Genomic DNA, 22,111 nt, shown 5'->3' with positions numbered 1-22,111 from the left:
CCTCCCGTTCTTTGATCCACAAAGTGTCTAACTCTTAATTTCTAATACCTTTGTTCTGTTTTCTGTCTGTTATCCACTCTTGAAACTATTACCTTTCTTTTCTTTTTCCCTCTCTCATGAAAACAATAGCTTTCTAGTTCATACCATATTCCTCCCATATTCAGTCATCTACTTCATAAAAGGTACTCTACATACAGCTATAACTCTATACAATCTACATGAATCTAACCTCCATCCTTCCAGATCTCATATTCTTGCTTTGTTAACATACATCATCAATACTACTTTACACTTTTCCCTTGCTTACACAATTGCCTTTCCCCAACACTAATACTTTCCTCTAAATTGAACTTAACCTACAACAAGAAACTAGAATAAGAAGAAAAAAGTGACAAAGAGAAGATATAACACCTATGCAAAAATAACAACTAAGTAACCTCCAAGAGCAGACAAAGAAGCTAAGGAACTGATTAAATTTGTCAAAATAAAGAGATGACCAGAAAGCAACAAAAATCTACAAACCAAACCAATAATCAGGAAAACATGGCTGAATCCAATCAACAAACCAATAATCACGAAGGGGAGCAAAACTTGGCACAAGCAATGAAAGATCTCAGAACATTTATCACTGACAAATTTGATGCAGTAATGAAAGAGGTTAACAACATGAAGACATCACTTGGAGGGGAAATTGCAGACATACGCAAAAACATAACAGATATAATGGGAATGAACACCACAGTTCAAGAAATCAAAAATACACTTGCAGCAAATATCATCAGACTAGAAGAGACAGAGCAGAGAATTAGTGATGTGGAAGACAGTACATCAGAAATCAAACAGATAGTAGAAGGGGTCAATAAGAAGATAGAAAAAATCCAACTAGGATTTAGGGACCTGAATGACAATGCAAAACGCTCAAACATACGTATTATAGGCATTCCAGAAGGTGAAGAGAAGGGAAAGGGGTCAGAAAGAGTGTTGCAGGAAATAATGGCTGAAAACTTCCCAAATCTACTGAAAGAGACAGATGTACATATCCAAGAAGCACAGCGCACTCCACAAGTCATAAATCCCAACAGGCCAACCCCAAGACATATACTTGTCAAATTATCCAATGCTCAAGACAAAGAGAAAATCCTAAAAGCAGCAAGAGAAAAGAAAACCATCACATACAAGGGAAGCTCAATTAGATTAAGTGCTGATTTCTCTTCTGAAACCATGGAGGCAAGAAGACAGTGGTATGATATAGTCAAGGTACTAAAGGAAAAAAATTTCCAACCAAGAATACTTTATCCAGGTAAACTAGCATTCAAATATGATGGAGAGTTCAAAATATTCCAGACAAACAGAAACTGAAAGAGTATACCAACAAGAAACCTCCCCTTCAAGAAATTCTAAAGGGAGTGCTGCAGGAAGAAAGGAAAAAACAGGAAAGGCAAAGTTGGAGGAGAGTATAAGACCACCACCAACAACAAAAAAGACAAAAAAAATATACAAACAAAATATGAGAAACACAAATCCAATCAAAATATGGCTAACACAAATAATTCCTTGATAGTAATAACACTGAATGTCAACGGATTAAACTCACCTATCAAAAGATTCAGACTGGGACATTGGATAAGGAAATATGACCCATCCATATGCTGTCTACAAGAGACACATCTTAGACCCAGAGATGCATGGAGATTGAAAGTGAAAGGCTGGAAAACAATCATACAAGCTAACAATAACCAAAAAAAGGCAGGCGTAGCTATATTAATATCAGACAAAATAGACTTTAAATGTGAAAAAATTGTGAGAGACAAAGAAGGATACTACATTTTAGTCAAAGGGAAAATCTGTCAAGAAGTTCGAACAATCATAAATATCTATGCCCCTAACAAGGGTGCCTCTAAATACGTCAGGCAAATGCTGGAAAAATTAAGTGAAAGAATAGATACATCTACAATTATAGTGGGGGATTTTAATACACCACTATCAACTCTGGACAGAACATCTCAAAAGAGAATCACCAAAGAAACAAAACATCTGAATAGTATATTAGAGGAGCTCGATATAATAGACATATATAGATCGCTACACCCAAACACAGCCGGATATACATTTTTCTCAAGCGCACATGGATCATTCTCCAATATAGATCATATGCTAGGCCACAAAGAAAGGCTGAACGAATTCAGAAAGATTGAAATCATATAAAACATTATCTCTGACCACAGTGGAGTCAAGCTGGAGATTTGCAAGGGACAGAAGCCCAGATTTCACACCACGATTTGGAAATTAAACAGCACACTCTTAGAAAAACAGTGGGTCAAAGAGGAAATCTCAAAAGAAATCAATGACTACCTTGAAACAAATGATAATGATAACACAACATACCAAAATTTATGGGATGCAGCAAAAGCAGTACTGAGAGGGAAGTTTATAGCCATAAATTCAGATATCAAAAAAGAAGAAAGAGCAAAAATTGAAGAACTAACTGCACATTTGAAGGAATTAGAAAAACAACAACAAAGTAACCCAACAGGAAGAAGAAGGAAGGAAATAACAAAGATAAGAGCAGAATTAAATGAAATAGAAAATAAGAAAGCACTTGAAAAGATAAACAAGACCAAGAGCTGGTTTTTTGAGAAGATCAACAAAATTGACAAACCTTTAGCAACACTAACAAAGAAAAAAAGAGAGAAGATGCAAATACACAAAATAAGAAATGAGAAAGGCGATATCACCACTGACCCCACAGAAATAAAGACTATCATAAGAGGATATTTTGAAAAACTATATTCCAACAAAAATGACAATCTAGAGGAAATGGACAAATTCATAGAAACACATAAGCAGCCCATATTGACAAAAGAAGAAATTGATGATCTTAACAAACCAATCACAAGCAGAGAGATAGAATCAGTTATTAAAAATCTCCCAACTAAGAAGAGCCCAGGGCCAGATGGCTTCACAGGTGAATTCTACAAAACATTCCGGAAAGAACTGACACCAATCCTGCTGAAACTATTCCAAAACATCGAAATAGAAAGAACATTACCCAACTCCTTCTATGATGCCAACATTACCCTAGTACCAAAGCCAAACAAAGACATCACAAGAAAGGAAAATTACAGACCAATTTCTCTAATGAACCTAGACGCAAAAATACTTAACAAAATACTTGCTAATCGTATTCAACAACACATTAAACGTATTATACACCACGACCAAGTGGGATTCATCCCAGGTATGCAAGGATGGTTCAACATAAGAAAATCAATCAACGTAATACACCATATAAACAGATTGAAGGAAAAAAATCACATGATTATATCTATTGATGCAGAAAAAGCATTTGACAAAATACAGCACCCTTTCTTGATAAAAACACTCCAAAAGATTGGAATACAAGGGAATTTTTTGAACATGATAAAGAGTATATATGAAAAACCTAAAGCCAATATTGTTTACAATGGAGAAATCCTAGACTCCTTCCCTCTAAACTCAGGAACAAGACAAGGATGCCCACACTCTCCGCTCCTATTTAACATTGTCTTAGAAGTACTTGCTCGAGCACTGAGGCAAGAACCAGAAATAAAAGGCATTCAAATTGGAAAGGAAGAAGTCAAAATTTCATTATTTGCAGATGCCATGATCCTATACATAGAAAACCCTGAGAGATCTACAACGAAGTTCTAGAACTCATAAATGAGTTTAGTAAAGTCACAGGTTATAAGATCAATGCGAAAAAATCAGTAGCATTTCTGTACACCAATAATGAGCAAGATCAGGAGGAAATCAAGAAACAAATACCATTCACAATAGTAAATAAAAAAATCAAATACTTAGGAATAAATTTAGCTAAAGAGGTAAAGAATTTATACACCGAGAACTATACAAGATTGTTCAAGGAAATCAAAGAAGACCTAAATAAATGGAAGACTATTCCTTGTTCATGGATAGGAAGACTGAACATTATTAAGATATCTATCCTACCAAAACTGATCTACACATTCAATGCAATCCCAATAAAAATCAACGCAGCCTTCTTTAAGGAACTAGAAAAACTAACTATGAAATTTATTTGGAAAGCAAAGAGACCCCGAATAGCCAAAGACATACTGAAAAAGAAAAACGAAATTGGAGGAATCACACTACCTGACTTCAAAACATACTATAAAGCTACGGTGGTAAAACAGCATGGTATTGGCATAAGGAGAGACACATAGACCAATGGAATCGAATTGAAAGCTCTGATATAGAACCTCACATATACAACCACATAATATTCGATAAAGCCACCAAACCCTCTCAACTGGGAGAGAGTGGCCTATTCAACAAATGGTGTCTGGAGAACTGGATAGCCATATGTAGAAGAATGAAAGAGGATTACCATCTCACACCTTACACAAAGATCAACTCAAGATGGATCAAAGACCTAAATATAAGAGCCAAGACCATAAAAACCTTAGAAAGCAGTGTAGGGAAACATCTACAGGACCTTGTAATAGGAAATGGATTTATGAATATCTCACCAAAAGCACGAGCAGCAAAAGAACTAATAGATAAATGGGACTTCCTCAAAATTAAAGCCTTCTGCACCTCAAAGGAGTTTGTCAAGAAAGTAAAAAGGGAGCCCACACAGTGGGAGAAAATATTTGGCAATCATATATCTGATAAGAAACTTATAACTTGCATATATAAAGAACTCCTATATCTTGAAAATAAAAAGATAAACAACCCATTTAAAAAATGGGAAAAAGACTTAAACAGACACTTCTCCGAAGAAGAAATACAGATGGCAAGAAAGCACATGAAAAAATGTTCCAAATCTCTAGCTATCAGGGAAATGCAAATCAAAACTACAATGAAATACCATCTTACACCCATAAGATTGGCAGCTATGAAAAAAACAGAAGATTACAAGTGCTGGAGAGGATGTGAAGGAAGGGGAACACTCATCCACTGCTGGTGGGAATGCAGAAGGATCCAACCATTCTGGAGGACAGTATGGCGGTTTCTCAAAAAACTAGCCTTAGATTTGCCATATTACCCAGCAATACCACTGCTGGGTATATACCCAGCAGAACTGAAAACAAGAACACAAACCGATATATGTACACCAATGTTCATAGCAGCATTGTTCACTATTGCCAAAAGTTGGAATCAACCCAAATGCCCATCAACAGATGAGTGGATCAATAAAATGTGGTATATACACACAATGGAATACTACTCGGCTGTAAGAACAAACACACTACAAACACATGTGATAACATGGATGAATCTTGAGAACCTTATGTTGAGTGAAGCAACCCAGACATTGAAGGACAAATACTACATGACCTCAATGATATGAAATAAAAAAGCTGCCCTAGATAGCAAGAGACTGAACGATAGGCTTACAGGAAATGTGAGGGTGGAGGAAGGATATGAGCCGATGTCTGCAGGGGTGGAATTTAAGACGAGATGGTGGTAAGTATGAACACAAAGAAGAGATAAAAGGGGGGCAAGGGGTTGCCTTTGGTTGGGGCTTTGCGGGTTTGAGGGTGGCTGGGGAGGGACGGATGGGTAATGTTGCCCAAAAGTGGGGGGAGGGAGGGGTAGCATACGAACACAGGAGAGGGTCAGGTGTTGGTGGAGAGTAAAATGCCGAGAAAATCATATCAAAATATAATAAAGAAGGTTACCTGTTTAGAATGCTCGGAGGGGAGGGTCTGATGCAGGACAGGCTCCTGGGGAATGTCTAAATGCTCATTCTGCCAGAGTGGGTGACACCATGGGGTGGAAACCCAAGTAGTGAGAGTGGGGGTGGACCCACATCCTGGGGAGGACTAATGCCATCAAATAGAGGGAACTGTATCCCTCGAGAGAAAGGGTGGCTCCCAGGGCATTGGGGCAGTTGAGCAAGTTAGGCCCTGAACACTATTCCATCTATCTCTGGAAGTGGCTCCTCAGGAAACGGAGGTTGGCTATCACTGTGGGCACCAAGGTGGAAGGGAAAATGGATGTTAAATGTGTGGAACCAAAGTAAATGGGGGGTAAGAGAGGAGTTTCTTGAGAGTACACAAGGATGGATATAAAACATGCAATATTACACCATAACATATAGGAGATGACAGACTGATAATGTAAACCATAATATAAAACATAGGATAAAAATGTAAAGAACTGTGTATCCTAAAGTATGCATCATAATGTAAGCACAGATGTCACCTTGTTAGAAAGCTAATGTCTCAGACTCTGTACATCACTTTAAGTAAATATGATATGAATAGGGCGTAAGAGTATCACTATGGAAGGGAAAAGGTTTTCTGGTGGATGTGTGGGAGTGCTGTATATTATATATATACATTGCTGTGGTCTAGGACTCCTGTGAAGAAAAGCTGAATAATTAGGGTGGGGGAAAGAAAAAAAAAAGAAAAAGATAGGATGTGGAATTTTTTCAAGTCAACATTCTTTATCTAAGTTCTTTATCTAACTTTATCCAAGTTCTTTATCTATCCTTTAAACACATCGCTATATGCCATTCCCTAGTAAGGGACCATGACATTATATTGGGCTTCAGATTTCGGGGAGTTCTGGATCACAGAGTGTTTCAACAATGGCAATGGAGGGATACTGGTATGGGATACCAATGACAGGTGATATATGGCTGACAGGGAGCTGTACAGAACATATGTCCAGGGTGCATGGTAATGTTTGGATATACTCATAGTGGCAACAATTAAAAACCACAGTAGGGGGGGGTACTGGGTTCCTGGCCAGTGGTCCTCTGTCGTGGTCCCTAGGGGAGCAGCAACAGTCTCCCAGGTACAGTGGCGGGGACTGGGAGGGAGTGAGGGTTCAACAGTGAGCCCCTGATGCTAATGACTATGCTTCTGAGCTGACAAAACTAAAATAAGAACAAGGCCTAGAGCAACATTGTGCCTGGAAATTTCCTCCTGTCAGCCTTCATGTTACTCAAATGTGGCCAGTCTCGAAGCCAAACTCAGCATGTAAATGCAATGCCTTCCCCCCAGCGTGGGACATGACACCCGGGGATGAGCCTCCCTGGCAACAAGGGACCACTATCAACTACCAACTGATGATGCAACTGGAAAATGACCTTATACGGAAGGTTCAATGCGGATCAGCAGAATATCCATGTCTACATAAAATACCATGACTTTAAAATGCTGTTTGACCTAAAGTAAGGGGGAAATGGAAAGGAGAAATGAGTTTATATGGCTACGAGTTTCTAAAAAAGAGTCTGGAGGCTGGCAGAAGGATTGCCCTCATGCACAACTGAGCAGAGTCAGAGAGACAGATAAAGCAGATACAACCCCCAGATATTGGTTCCTTTGAGGGCTAAAGAGACCCATGGGAGTTATGGTCATGGCCGATGGGGTTAACTACCAGGGCAGATGGCCCCTCTTTGGAAATGGTGTTTATGTGTGATGAATCTGGACTCAGATGGGATCTCCCTTCATAAGACTTTCATGCTAATGTGCTGGAGGTGCAGCTAATGTTGGGGTTTAAGATATATTTAGGGGATTTGAATCTCTGGACTGACAATGTGATAGCCAGGTCCTGAGCCTCAACAGACTCCAGCACCTACAATCTGATCTATTGGACTTACCACACTCAGCTAAGATGGAGTTGAAGAAGGACAACCACCACACCATGGAGCCTAGAGTGATTACAACTGAAAATGGGAGGATTGCATCCAGCATCCATGTGGAATCTGAGCCTCCTCTTGACATAGAGGTGCAATGGACACAACCAATCCAATGTCCACATAGAAGAGGTGGCATTGGATTGGGAAAAGTGGACATGGTGGACGATGGGTATGGGGAAAGGCAGGAAGAGATGAGAGGTGGAGGCGTCTTTGGGACATGGAGCTGCCCTGGATGGTGCTTCAGAGGTAATCACCGGACATTGTAAATCCTCACAGGGCCCACTGGATGGAATGGAGGAGAGTATGGGCCATGATGTGAACCATTGTCTATGAGGTGCAGAGGTGCCCAAAGATGTACTTACCAAATCCAATGGATGTGTCATGATGATGGGAACGAGTGTTGTTGGGGGGGGGGAGAGGGGGGGTGGGGGGGTGGGGTTGAATGGGACCTCACATATATATTTTTAATGTAATATTATTACAAAGTCAATAAAAAAATAAAAAAAATAAAAAAATAAAAAAAATAAAAAAATAAAATTAAAAAAAAAAGAAAAGAATATATATCCTACAGTTTCGCGGTGTAATATTCTATAAATGTCTGTTAGTTCTAGTTAATTTCTGATATTATTCGAACTCTCTGTTTCCTTGTTTATCCTCTCTCTAGATGTTCTATCAATCCAATGCTGAGCATGGTGTATTATTGTAGAGAGATCTATTTTTCCCTTTAGTTTTGACAGTGTGCTTTATTTATCTTGGGGCACCCAAGTTAGGTGCATAAATATTTATTATTGCTAATTCTTTTTGGTCAATTACCCGTTTTATTAAAATATATTGGCCAGCATCATATCTTATCACAGTTTTGCATTTAAAATCTATTTTGTCTGATATTAGTTTCACTACTCTACATCTTTTTTGGTTACTATTTGCATTGAATATCTTTTTCCAACCCTTCACTTTCAACCTGGTAGTGCCCTTATGTCTGAGGTGAGTCTGTTATAGACAGCATGTAGATGGCTCATATATTTATGTATATTTACCATTCTGTCAGTCTATGTCTTTTGATTGGAAAATTCAATGTCATTACTGTAAAGGCTTTAATTACTTCATCAATTTTATCTTTTGACTTTCTGTTATCATATCTTACTATTGTCTGCCTTTTAACACTCTAATTTACCCTCATTTAAAAAAATGTTTTGTTTGGTATGTACAAATTTTCATCTTCTTCATTGATGTTTTTTGTATTTTTATCCTTTTCCTTTGGATGAGCTGTAATCCTGTTTCTTTCTTTGACTTGTCATTTTTTGCTGTATGCTGTACAGTTTAATACTTTAAAATGTTAAGTCTGAGATTTATTCCCTGCAATGTCCTTTTTTAAATTATTTGTATTCTGCTAGAGATAGGGCAGAGTTTTTCTTGAGTGTCAGGAGCCAACAAAACTATGCAAACCTATGCAAAAACACATTTCTCTGTCTTTACAAATTGATTTTTCATTGGTTGGTGCCCTCCTTCAGAATTCAGTCCTCCTATCATGAAGGTCAGTCCAAGGCAAATGTAAATTTCAGAGTCTAAATTATATTTTCTGGTCTTTTTCTTTTCTTGTGCTTGTGCTTGCTAGTGGGCTTAAGAATTCCTTTGTTTAGAGAAGTTTGAATGTCCTCTTTATTTCCCAGGAAACAGACTTTCTCCTCCGAGTTCCACTGCAGGATTTAAAGCAGGCAAACCTTTGCCCCAGGCCCCTCCCCTCAATTATTTCTTGCACTGCTTTCATTGTCTCAAGTTACTTTTGCCTCAAACTACAAATACTGGGATGATGGGCAGTTGGGGAGACAATTCCCAACTAAACATTTTTTCATCTAAAACAAGTCCAAGGATCCATAAATGGTGTGCTGACTGGCTCCAAACTGCCCTGGGGAAGGGATGAGAGAAGGTCCAGGGAAAGCACCAGTAGCTTCTTTGATGGTTCCCTAAAGCTGCGCTTTTTTGACTCAGTCCCTGTCCTGCAAATGCAGCACTTCAACTGTTTTATGCAGCTCTAGGGAAAAATACTGTTTTTATGTTTCCTCTACTGCCTTTGTAAGGTATGGTTTGAAACAATGGCCACCATCAAAGCTGAGCCCTCAGTGTTCTGATGTAGGTAATCAAAAGCAGTGATTAGCAGTCATATTGTATTTTCTACCCACTTTCCTCTGCTGACCTTGGGGAAGTAGACATGTATGTCCTTTTCTGGCACCAGGAAACTACACCTGGGTCTACACCACACTGTGGCTGCTGTGAGAGAGGGGTATAGGTAATGGGTAACCACATTTCAAAGAGAGAGCAATTCACTTGTATTTACTGCAATTTACCAGCTTCTTTATCTCACTTTTTCCTGGATGCTTCACCCAGTATAATACTGGAATCCAGAGTTTCAAAGTAGTTGATTCAGAGTGTTCCTGCCTGTTTAATAGTTGTCCTGGTGAAGGGACTGATTCCCCAAGCTTCCTACTCAACCATATTTCAACAATTCCTCATATATCTTATTTTGAATCTCTATTGAATTTAATGTTGGTTCATCTTCCAGAAATCTCCTGAATATTTGAAAGCTGTCTGCAAGTATTTCTGAGAAGGTCATAGGCAAAATGAAAGAAACCATTTCCCGAAAGCAAACATCTAAAAATGAAGGTGGAAGCAGCAAATGACTGGCCTAAAATGGGAAAAACAATCATGAAGCATCCAAATCTTCTAGATATTTATATGATTGCTTGACTTTTCTACTTTCTTTTGGAAGTTCCTTGGTTTAGAAACAAAGTTTAGGCGTTAAAATAGTTGGCAGCCTGTAGGGACTAGTCCATTTACTTGTGTCTTAGATTACTTCTAAATGTCTGCCTTTTTACACCCAAACATGGCAAAGTAAAATCTACTCCAGCAGGGATGAAAATATTTTAAAAAAAGAATTAAATTAATGCAGGAGACTGACTAAGAAGATATACTAAGGCATCTGCTTCATTGATTTTTATTTCTATTTTTTTGTGGACAAGTTTCAGCAGTAAACCTTTTTTTTTTTTTAACAGAGAGCTTAATATATTGGTTTAAAAAAACATTACTTCTCACTTTGACCACTTGTCATTTGAGTAGCACTCAGTGTATATCATAGATAATCATTCCATTTGAGGGTATTAATATTTTATGAAAAAAGGTTTTGGATAAAGGCACACTATGCCTTTTTAACCATTTGTGTTGAATTATCATTTCTATATATATTATTTTATTTACCACTATTTTGGAATTGTATAGTTTTAGGCTGTATCCATGTAACATCAAAAATAATTTAAAAGTGCAAAATTCAGTCTCCAAACCTGGATTTATTTTGGTTGGCATATTGAAACAAATTAGCCAGTTAACAAAGAAAGAATGCAAATCAGGTGAAACAATTAGGCATTTATCGTGGACATGAAACCTCGGAAAAAGATATTTCAACATTACTATCCCTAATATATAACTTAAACCTACTCATTTCTAGCCAACTGTATGGTTGCCACTGTACCAGATGGCTCTGATTTCTGGGCTTCTAGGTACTTGGCTTATAGCACATAATTTTATAAGCATAAAATTATGTCTATGCATGAAAGAATTTAAGCACATGACATAGGATAGGTAAGAGAGTAAAGAGTTTATTAATAAATGAGAAAAGTACAGGGTTTGATGCATGGATTCATAGGCATACTGCATGTTGTGTTGTGTGTTGTATAGGGCTCCAAGTCAGAACTTCTTAAAGTCTCCTCCTCCCCCTTCATAATGTTTGTGTTGAGGCTTCAGCTGTTTGCTGATCTGATTGGTTGCACTACCTGTCATTTCTCAGGGGGCAAAAGAGGCCTCTTTTTTTTGAGGGGAAGAATAAGTTTTACTAATTAAATGATGTCTTTTTTCCTTCTTATAATCTTTATTTTTAAAAAATTTTTAATTGTCTTTTTTTTTAAAGATACACATGCTGAGGCCTCTTGAGGGTATCTGGGCCTTTCCCCTTGACCCTGAATGGGATACTCATTCTAAATGAGATTCTCATGGCTGGGATCTAGCAGGGTCTTTCTGGCAGCCTTCTTCTCAGTAGGTTTCTGGGTAGGATCTCATGGCCATCTGGTCTGTCAGCCATGTTATCTGCTGGGCAAGCCTCATTCCCCCTTTTATTACACTAACCTGTTTCACCACCCTATTTTAAACATCTTTCACTTGGACTAATCTAATAGTCTCCTAACTATTCTCCCAGGTTCCTCTATTGTCCCCCAATCCTTTCTCCATGCCTTATTACAAAGGTTTAAGGCTCAGTTTGAAATAAACCAGGCTGGTGCTGGGTAATGTGAGACCAGGAATTAGTGCAACATCCCAGACCCATAATTTTTAAGCCCAAGTGCCTGACTGACAGAGGGACCAGGAACCCCATGGGACAGTTGTAGGGGCCAAGCTCAAAGGCTTGCTACAGTAGCACTCCCTGGAGCCTCTTTAGGTAGTAGCCAGAAGAGGTCTAAGGCCATAGTTGCTATGACAGTTATCAGAAAGTTTCCATAATCTTTTGTGCCAGAACAGCTACACATATATCTCCTCCCAATGCCCCCTCTGGCAATCCATCTGGATTTTTAACCCCTTGCTGCTTTTTTATTAGGTTTCCTCATTACCAATCTTCTAAATGAGATAAAGCTTAAAAACACTTAGGACAGGGCCTGCCATACAGTTAATGCTCAATATATATTATCTATAGATATAATACAAAGTAATATATTTAAAAATTGTATGGAGGCAGCGGACTTGGCACAGTGGTTAGGGCATTCGTCTACCACATGGGAGGTCCATGGTTCAAACCCCAGGCCTCCTTGACCCATGTGGAGCTGGCCCATGTGCAGTGCTGATGCACACAAGGAGTGCCCTCCAATGCAGGGGTGTCCCCCGCATAGGGGAGCCCCACGTGCAAGGAGTGCACCCCGTAAGCAGAACCGCCCAGCGTGAAACAAAGTGCAGCCTGCCCAGTAATGGGAGAGCTGACATAACAAGATGACGCAACAAAAAGAAACACAGATTCCCGTGCCGCTGACAACAACAGAAGCGGATAAAGAAGACGCAGCAAATAGACACAGAGAAGAGACAACCGGGGTTGGGGGGGCAGGGAAAGGGAGAGAAATAAATAAATAAATCTTTTTTAAAAAATTGTGTGGCTATTATCTACAGAAATATTATGTATATTATCCTAGACTAGATAAAGAAGTTCAGTAAGTCAGAAGGGCCCAGACCATCACCAACATCACTGCTGTCATTCTCTGAGCTCTCAGAGAGTCTGAAAACTGGGCACATTTTCCTTTGAGTATAAAATATTCTGGAAACCTGAAGTGTATGTTTATAGAGTCCCAGTTGATCAAGGTCTTGCTGAGTACCACTTTAAATTACTATTATACACAATTAGCCCCCATCTCATCACCTTCAAAAGGTTCTGTTCATATTTTATGTTGAGATTTCAAGAGATCTTTTTCTCCCCTAAACAATCCTTATGAAATTTCAGTCTCCAATTCTTTCTTGCCTGCTTATTGGGTATATTTGAATTGTATGGTGTTTGAGAGTATTTTCAAACGTAACTATTCTCACCTGCCATGCCAGCGTATGCTCCTCAAAAAGAGTTTCTTACAAAATTAAACTCCTTAGCTGGACTAAATGTCATTTATTGAAGAATTTAATTTGATTTCGTTCTTTTTTGAATTTTGTCTAGTATATTAGTAACCATGTTACAGTGGTACTATAACAAATTATTCAGGCTCTGGACAAGGAGAAAGTAATAAGAAAATAAAGGAGAGGTTTCTTTCCATGGTTTTATTTGGGCTTGATTTTACCAAGGAAAATAATTGTAGGCATCTTAGCTTTTCTACTATTATGGATATTGCTGAATGATGACACTTAAAATAGAACTGCAGAATGTTAGGAAGAATTCAAGAACAAGAGAATTGAAGTTTCTTGGTCATGGTCACACAGAAAGTGAGATTCCAGAGATTCACAGAATTTTGGAGTTTGAAGGAAACTTGGAGGTTATCTAGTCCAATTCCCAACCATTTATTGAAGATTTTCAATGTGTTAGGCACTGTGGTAAATAGGCATTTTAATTGTTATATTTACTTTTCCCATCAACCTCCACAAGGTAGGTGTTACTAAATCTATATTTTTTGTAGTTAAGTAAGCAAAAGCTCAGTGATGTTGAGGAATTTATTCAATGCTACACAATTAGTATATTTGGAAAAATTACTATGAAACTACAATTTGAATCCAAGTCTGTCTGATGCCAAAGCCCATGTACTCTCCAACAGCACATTGCTTAAAATATTTAAGAAAAAATAATAAGATTAGCATAAGATCCCAGGCTCTGAAGAAGGAACTCATGGGGAATTGAACATTTACCAAATACTTTGCACTTACTTTTTCATTTAATCATTACAGCATTCTTTTGAAGTAGGTATTGGTATTTTTTCCATTTTACAAATAAAGAAACTAGGCAAATTATTTAATCTTTACAAACCTCAGACTTGCACACATGGCTAGTAAGTGACAGAGAGGGGATTTGAATCCCTCATCTTGAAAGTCCATACTCTCACCAACATCCCAAACAATTTTACCAATAACTTAATTTAAAAATATATATTGTGGTACCCTATATACAACACATAATTTCCTATTTTAGGTATAGTTGTAAATATTATTTCCAATGCACTAGGGAAACTCTGTTTAAGAATCCTATTGTGAATCTTTTGGAAAAGCAAGAAATATTTTTGTTTATTTAACTTTTTTTTTTACATTTTAGGGAAGCAAATAACTACCCACTTTCAAATTGTTTTTTGGGATGAATTGAGCTATTTTGTATATTGTCTTAGCTTAATCAGGGTACATCTATGATATCGAATAGCTTCTCATTTGATGTTAGAAGGCATTAAGTCTTTAAAAGGTTGCTCAAAACTGGTAAACAGTATTGCTTCCCGTTCATCTCAATTACATTATACAGAAAATAGGAGGCCAAGGAATTCTATTCAGCCAAAGATTGAAACCTTATTAACAAAGCTAGATGAACTTTGAAATATCTAAGCATAAAATAATTAAGTCTTTCAGGAGCAAACACTTCCTTACATTAAAAAGAAAGGTGTCGGGAGAGAGAGGAATAGAATAGGTGGAAGAGGGGGTAATTGGGGGGCAATGGAAGTGTTCCACAAGATCGTGTGATGGTGGATATAGGCCATGTTAAATTTCAACAAAAATTTATAAAACTGTATAGTCTAAAATGTAAACCATAATATAAACCATAATGTAACTAAAAATTAAGAAAATTGCACAGTCTAAAATATAAACCATAATGTAAACCAAAATGGAACCATGGTTAGTAGCTATGTTTCAATATCTGTATATCAGTTGTAGCAAATAAAACATCCACATGTAAAAAGATCATTGCTGGGGAAGGGGGAAAATGGTTTGATGTTGGGTATATGGGAGACCCCTATATTGTATGTGACTTTACTGTGATCTAAAACTTTTTTGAAGACAAAATTTTAAAATAAGAAAAAAAAAGGATGTAGACACTGAGGAAGAAATGGAAAAGAGTGCCTTGCTGCAGTACATACAGGGCACACATATTTCAGTGATGAAAGGCAAAATGTCAAAAAAAATTTATGATAGTTTTCATTTTTTAATACCCCAATTATTCCTTATTTTAGTTTTCAAAAATTAGTATGTATTATATTTCTAACCTTTAAACCTATTATTGCTACTTCATTTTCAATTTAATTGAACATGGCAACATATGAGGCTTCATTTTTTAAGAAGTTTTGGATCACAGAGGGGTTCAACTATGGCAGGGGAGGAGTACTGGTGTGTGGTGTCATTGATGGGGGATACATGGCTGGGAGGGAACTCTCTAGGGCATGTGTATAAGGTATATAAAAATGATTAGATATTCGATGGGTATTGTCATAGTAGGTAGAGTTACACATGACAACTGAGGAAGTGCTGAATTCTGCTGTGGGAGATCTGTCACATTCCCCAATGCAACAGCAACCCTCTCCCAAGGGCAAGGGCAAAGACCAATGAAGAAGGATGGTCCAATGATGGGTCCATGATATTGATTACTATGCTTATGAGCCTATGGGCTTGAAATTCCAACTATACTTAGAGCTCCAGAGTGCCTAAGCGTTACCTCCAGAGATCCTCCATGTTACTCAAATGTAGCCACTCTCTAAGCCAAACTCAATATGTAAATGCATTATATTCCCCCACATGACTCCTGGGAATGAGCCTCTCTGGTGACGTGGGATTACTACCCACCAGCAGCTGGTGATGCAACTAGAAAAAGACCTTATATAAAAGAGGGAAATGATAAAGACAAATGAGTTTATATGGCTAAGAGACTTCAAAATGAGTCAGGAAGTCATTAGAGGGATCGTACTTATGCATGCCTCAGCAAGATCCCAGAGACAGCCGAAGTAGATACAACCCCAAGTACTGGTGCTCTTGAGGGCTATGGAGACACAGAGGTTCTACAGTCATGGCAGATGGCTCTGGAGTTCGTTACCTTGCCAGTGGGTCCTACTTCATAATTTGTGCTCCTGAGTGTGATGGAGTAGGACTCAGATGTGACTTTTCTACACATGCCTCTTCTGTCACTTTTACTGAACCTGTGCTTGGTCCTGAGTTTGGTGTATACTCAGGAGACTTGAATCTCTGAGCTGGCCATGTGCCAGATGGACCCTGAGCCTCATCAGAGTTGCAACACCTATTTTCCAGTTCATTGGACTTACCCAGGTCAGCTAACAGGGAAGTGAAGATGGTCAGCCCCACACCAGGGACCCGAGAGAGTCTGCAACTGTAAGCAAGAGAATAGCATATATCAGCCACATGAGATCTAAGCCCCCTCTCACTTTAGAGGTGGAGTGGCCATCACCATCCCATGGACCACAGGATGGAGGAATAAAATATGGATTATAATGGATTTACTGATATTCTACTATAGAACTATTGTGACTCTAACAATGGAATAAATTGTATCATTGATGTGGAGATGGTGGCCATGGAAGTTGCTGAGGGCAAAGAAAGGGAAGAAGAGATGTTATGTGGGGGCATTTTTGGGACTTGGAGTTATTCTGAATGATATTGCAGAACATTATATATCCTGCCATAACCCACTGAATGGACTGGGGAAGAGTGTAAACTACAATGTAAACTATAATCCATGCTGTGTAGCAGTGCTGCAAATGTATTCACGAAATGCAGTTTAAGTGCCACACTGGTTAAAGAGGTTGTTGATGTGGGAGAAGTGGGGTGGGGTGGGGTGGGGTGTGGGGTATGTGGGAACCTCTTATATTTTTAATGTAACATTTATTGTGATCTAAGTGTCTTTAAAACAGAAAACAATTAAATATAAATTTAAAATTAAAAAAAGCAAGTTGTCATTGCTTCTATGTACAAATTGTGACAATAGCACCTGAGTCATCAATAATATTTGAGGGGGGAAATTTCTATGCTGGGCTACCTGGTAGAGAGCAAGTAATCATGCACTAGATTTCAGTTTATTGCCTAATGTTCATGCAATAATTTCTCTATATTGATTTATCTCTTCATTAACCACTGGTACAGTAAAGGGGAAATGAAAGTTCTTCGTCACTCAGGGCATTGGGGAAAAAAAGGTAAATGCATATTCACATATTCTTTTATTTATTTATTTATTTTTAAATTACATTCAGAAAATATGAGGTCCCCATATATTCCCCACCCCCTTACCCCACTCCTCCCCCCATAGCAACAATCTCCTCCATCATCATGAGACATTCATTGCATTTGGTGATTACATCTCTGAGCACGCTGCACCTCATGGTCAATGGTCCACATCATAGCCCACACTCTTCCACGTTCCATCCAGTGGGCCATGGGAGGACACACAATGTCCAGTATATATTCACATATTCATTCATTTATTCAATAAATCTATTAATTTATTCAAGAGATCTTTTTGGATTTCCAACATATATTAGGTACTCTTCTAGACACTGCATTTACAATGATGAACAAAATATATTGTGAGGTAATTGACTCCAAGATCCTATGTAGCCAAAGAGACATACAAGAAAATGGTAATTTTAGTACAATGTGGTAACTGCAATGGTGTGGGTAGTAGGAGGGAAATAAGAGTGGTACATTATATAGATGTGAAGATTCAGGGAAAGTTTCCTGGAGAAAATAAATTCTAAGAGGAAATTATGAGGTAAGTAATAATTATGTAGGAATCTTGGTAGAGAAGGGAACAAGCAGTGCTCCAAGTAGAAGGAAGGCAGGTTGTAGAGAACTGCAGAGCTTGGTTGGATATGGAATGTAATTTATGAAGACTGGGGCATAGACATGGAGAGCAATGAGGGACATAGTAAGATATAAGATAAAAAAGGTATGCTGGGGCAGATCTTAAACAGCTTTGCAAGCTCTTTAAAAGTTTGTACTTTATCTGAAGGAAAATGGGAAACCATTGAAGAGATTTAAGAATTTCCTTTGGAATTATTGCTTGAATCGTTGTACAGAATTATTATGCATGCAGGGGCATCTGTATGCCACTAAAGAATATACCTCATTTTACATTTCATTCCATGTTCCTTGCCCATCTGTGTCCCATTGTCCTTCCTGGCATCAAAGGAATATCTGGTTGCAAAGACAATTTAAGTTATGGTGCCTAGAGGAACCATTGTTACTTTAAGCATCATTGGTATTTATCTTAACATCCTAATTCTCACCTTGTATGCCCTATCTTCTCTTATTCTATTTCTCAGTAGTAACCCCAATGCAATGGCCGATCTGTTCCTGTATTCTGAAGTTGCTAATTTTCACATCCATCCTTTCTGTCATGTTATATTTTCCCTCTTGCAATATTATTGTTTCTCCTATCTGCTGATCCTAATATTACCCATTATTCATGGTGAAACTCTTATCTCACCTTCTCTGGGAAATATTTCTTCATTAGTCATGTTTCATTGATACTGTTATTCTCTTATTCCATGGAGATTCCATTCCTCCTGTACCTACTCCCAATTATCTAGCACTTCTTTACATACAATTTTGTGTTGCCTCTTGTTCAGGGGTTCCAAATCCTATTATCAGACCTGCTGAAAGAACTTGTTAAAAGGAATGTCTCTGATCTCTATCTCCTGATAATCTGATTCAGTAAATTGTTGGAGGACCTGAGAATCTTCATTTTTACAAAATTCCAAATTAATTCTTGTGATTAACTGCTTTACATGTTTCATGTAGGGTAATCTTTCCTCTGGAAGTAGATTGAATTTCTTTGAGAGAAGGGATCATCTTAAAATTCCTTTGTACTCCTCCCCTCCACACCAATCATTTAAGAGCCTTTATAACAAAATATTTGTTAACTTGATTCCTTCATCCCATCACTTGTTCAGTTATTCCTGGATATTCAGATATAATATCTCTCATTTCTCATACCCAGATTAAAGAAGAGAGTGTGAATTAGATATGCCAACATATTTGCATGAGTATGTTTGTGTGTAGGTGTGCATTTTACTTAGATTTGGGGTGATCAAAGTTATTGCAATGTCATTCAACACAATTCCAAAAATACCCCCATATTATACCTCCTTTTCCCTCTCCCTCCCCTCAGAACCTCCAGTGGCCACTGCCTCCACATCAATGATAAGAGTTCTTCCGTTGCTAGAAAAACAATAAGTTTATAGTAGAATACCAGTAAGTTTAGTCTAATCCATTATTCATTTCCCAATCCTGAGGATTCTTGGATGGTGATGCCCACTCCACCTCTAATTGATAGGGGGCTTAGATCCCATGGGGCAGATGAATGAGACTATCTAGCTTGCAGTTGCAGACTCTTTCTGTTCTTTGGGAAAGTCATTGTCCATCATCAACTGCTTATTAGTTGTCCTGGGTGAGTCCCTTGTGTTGGAGAGTAGGTGTGGTGCAACTATGTTGAGAGTCAGGGCCGAGCTGGCACATGGACTGCCCAAAGATTTAAGTCTCTTGGTCATGCACCAATCAATTCTAGTCTTAAATATAGGTTCAAATAGAAGGGGAAGAAGAGCCATATGTAGGGAAACCACAACTGAGTTCAACTCTGTCACACTGGGGAGCATAATTGGCAAAGAAGAGCCCCCACAAGGCACCAAACTCTTGCGCTATCTGCCCTGACTAGTGTCTGGATGTCTCCAGAGGCTTCAGGAGCCCTGCTATTTGAGGCAATGTTTACTTTGACAGTCAATGAGATACTGCTGAGACATAAGCTTAACCTCTGGAATGACCTCCCAACTCACTTTAAGTCTCTTAACCATATAAACTCTTTTTTTTTTTCACCCTTTCCCCCTTTGCATCAAGGTCTGTTTTCAATTTCATTGCTAGATAGTGCTTGGTAGTAATCCCCCAGTGCCACGGAGACTCATCCCCAGGAGTCATGCCCCATACTAGAAGGAAGATAACGTATTTATATGCTGAAATTAGCTTAGAGAGAGGTCATAGTTGAGCAACAAGGCGATTCTCAGGAGGCAACTCTTAGGCATCCCCTAATACTAGGCTAAGTTTCAATTTCAAAAGTAAAGTTTTATAACTACAGTCATCACTATCAAGGGCCCATTAATGGTCCATCCTCCTTTAGCAGTCACTGCCTCTGTACTCAAAGGATTCTTTGTATTCCAATAGAGAATGTGGCAGAGCTCCCCAGGATGGGAGTTCAATATTCTTTCAGTTATTTTATGAATCTTCACCCACCGTGACAATGCCCCATGAACACTTGAACACATTTATAAGGCTTACAGGTATGCCCCAGGAAAACCTCCTCTCATGCATCCCCCATCACTGACATCCTTCACCAATGATTTTCCCCTGCCACATTTGCAACCCTTCTGTGATCCAAAATGTCTTGAGAAATGAAGCCAAGAAAATTACCATATACAATTAATAAGAAAATGAAATAATATTGTTAATTTTTAAAATAACAAATAAAATTTAAAAATTTAAAAATTGTAGTAAAAATGAAACAACTAAAATATTTTTGACATTATGTCTTTATCGCAGTAAGATCTTTTGTCTTTTATGTACAATGACATTTTCTTCTATTTATTCTCCCAGTATCTTATCTTTTTTTTCATTTTGTCTTTAAAGAAGCTTTTTTTATTGACTTTGTAATAATATTACATTAAAAATATATATATGAGGTCCCATTCAACCCCACCCCCCCACCCCACCTCTCCCCCCCCCCCCAGCAACACTCGTTCCCATCATCATGACACATCCATTGCAATTTGGTAAGTACATCTTTGGGCACCTCTGCACCTCACGGTCAATGGTCCACATCATGGCCCATACTCTCCCCCATTCCATCCAGTGGGCCCTGTGAGGATTTACAATGTCTGGTGATTGCCCCTGAAGCACCATCCAGGGCAGCTCCATGTCCCAAAGACGCCTCCACCTCTCATCTCTTCCTGCCTTTCCCCATACCCATCAGCCACCATGTCCACTTATCCCAATCCAATGCCACCTCTTCTTTGTGGATATTGGATTGGTTGTGTCCATTGCACCTCTATGTCAAGAGGAGGCTCAGATTCCACATGGATGCTGGATGCAATCCTCCCACTTTCAGTTGTAATCACTCTAGGCTCCATGGTGTGTTGGTTGTCCTTCTTCAACTCCATCTTAGCTGAGTGTGGTAAGTCCAATAAATCAGATTGTAGGTGCTGGAGTCTGTTGAGGCTCAGGACCTGGCTATCACATTGTCAGTCCAGAGATTCAAATCCCCTAAATATATCTTAAACCCCAACACTAACTGCACCTCCAGCACATTAGCATGAAAGTCTTATGAAGAGAGATCCCATCTGAGTCCAGATTCATCACACATAAACACCTTTTCGAAAGAGGGGCCATCTGACCTGGTAGTTAACCCCATCGGCCATGACCATAACTCCCATGGGTCTCTTTAGCCCTCAAAGGAACCAATATCTGGGGGTTGTATCTGCTTTATCAGTCTCTCAGACTCTGCTCAGTTGTGCATGAAGGCAATCATTCTGCCAGCCTCCAGACTGTTTTTTAGAGACTCGTAGCCATATAAACTCATTTCTCCTTTCCATTTCCACCTTACATTAGGTCAAACAGCATTTTAAAGACATGTTATTTTATGTGGACAGGGATATTCTGCTGATCCGCATTGAACCTTCAGTATAAGGTCATTTTCCAGTTGCATCATCATTTGGTAGTTGATAGTGGTCCCTCGGTGCCAGGGAGGCTTATCCCTGGGTGTCATGTCCCACGCTGGGGGGAAGGCATTGCATTTACATGCTGAGTTTGACTTCGAGACTGGCCACATTTGAGTAACATGAAGGCTGACAGGAGGAAATTCCCAGGCACAATGCTGCTCTAGGCCTTGTTCTTATTTTAGGCTTATCAGCTCACAAGCATAGTCATTAGCGTCAG

Source organism: Dasypus novemcinctus, chromosome X, assembly GCF_030445035.2.
Source record: "Dasypus novemcinctus isolate mDasNov1 chromosome X, mDasNov1.1.hap2, whole genome shotgun sequence".
Classification (NCBI taxonomy): Eukaryota; Metazoa; Chordata; class Mammalia; order Cingulata; family Dasypodidae; genus Dasypus; species Dasypus novemcinctus.
This window is presented reverse-complemented; position numbering follows the sequence as displayed.